The sequence below is a fragment of the Penaeus monodon genome, chromosome 27 (assembly GCF_015228065.2).
Source record: "Penaeus monodon isolate SGIC_2016 chromosome 27, NSTDA_Pmon_1, whole genome shotgun sequence".
NCBI classification, from domain to species: Eukaryota; Metazoa; Arthropoda; class Malacostraca; order Decapoda; family Penaeidae; genus Penaeus; species Penaeus monodon.
In genome coordinates, this window is record NC_051412.1 from 14,388,733 (window position 1) to 14,389,849 (window position 1,117).

The 1,117-nt window shown below is 44.6% G+C and overlaps 1 protein-coding gene across 1 annotated transcript in view; it reads right to left on the reverse strand.

The window, feature by feature from the left end:
* The window catches only part of LOC119590598 (fibrinogen C domain-containing protein 1-like), a gene marked incomplete in the record, with an annotated part of 13,721 nt that overhangs the window by 7,278 nt on the left and 5,326 nt on the right, over positions 1-1,117 (reverse strand).

The window sequence follows — 1,117 nt, forward strand, 5'->3', positions numbered from 1 at the left end:
CTGGTCGAGTTGACATCTGGTGAGTCCACACCCAATTGCTCTAATCGGCTCTTGTATAGTGCAGCTAGATCAGCCAGCCTAAATACAACTGGTGTTGCTTCTGTATTGGTCACTTTGCTATCCATTATGTAGATGACAAGTTCTGAGAATGCTACAGGATATGATTCGTTTCCTCGTCTGTTGCCTTTCTCCTCTGGCTTGATTGCATTGAGGTATGCTCTCTCCAAATTGCATAACTCCACCAAGCATCGTGGGTGATACTTCATCTCTTGAGCAACGACGTCACCGGCACTTAACTTTGCAAGGAGCTTTCCATGGTTTAGTGTCTTGGCACATTGGTTCAGTCTTTCATTTAGCTGCATCGTCATCGCTCGTCTTAAATTCGATATTTGATCTTCTTCACATATGAAGCACTGTACTTTAGGAGGGTCTGAGGTCCTCTGTCTCTTACCACAGGACTCACCTGCACCACCTGATGTGCTTGGGGTAATCTTCCTCCTCTTCTGTGCTCTTTCTAGTTTAGTGTTATTGAATAACAGTCTACAGCTATTGTGATACATTGCTTTATTTTGTATCAGCGTGGCTTCTATGCCATCACCTTCATCCAGCCTTGCTGGACTAAACAATATTGGCATATCATTGATGGCATGAAACTGTGGTACATCTTGTGCAATGTTAGTGTATCCAGCACAGTCTTGTTTCCTTTGGAATGTACTAAGTGGTGAAATAAGTGTTTCATTGCTTTTGTCTTCCTGACAAAGGCAACATGTACTCCAGTCAGTCTTCCGCCTGGAATCTGCATCCATCATATAAACTTCAAATTGGCAATAGGCCAAGGGTTTATTCTTTTACCATCTCTTGTCCACTTTGCTGTATGGGATACAGTTAGGTTCGTGCTACTGCCCTACACCTAACCCGATCGTTCATCCAATATCATTAGTCCCGTCCGATCTGTACACCATCCGGATAACACTGAATGCCCCTGCCATCCTTGGCTCGGCTCTCCCGCGCTTGCACAGCCTGTCAATTCAGGTGCGGCTATCTAATGTCTCTGGGGCTTTATTAGATAGCATTTGGGATACTAAACCCCGAGGTTTAGCTGATATTGAACCCCATG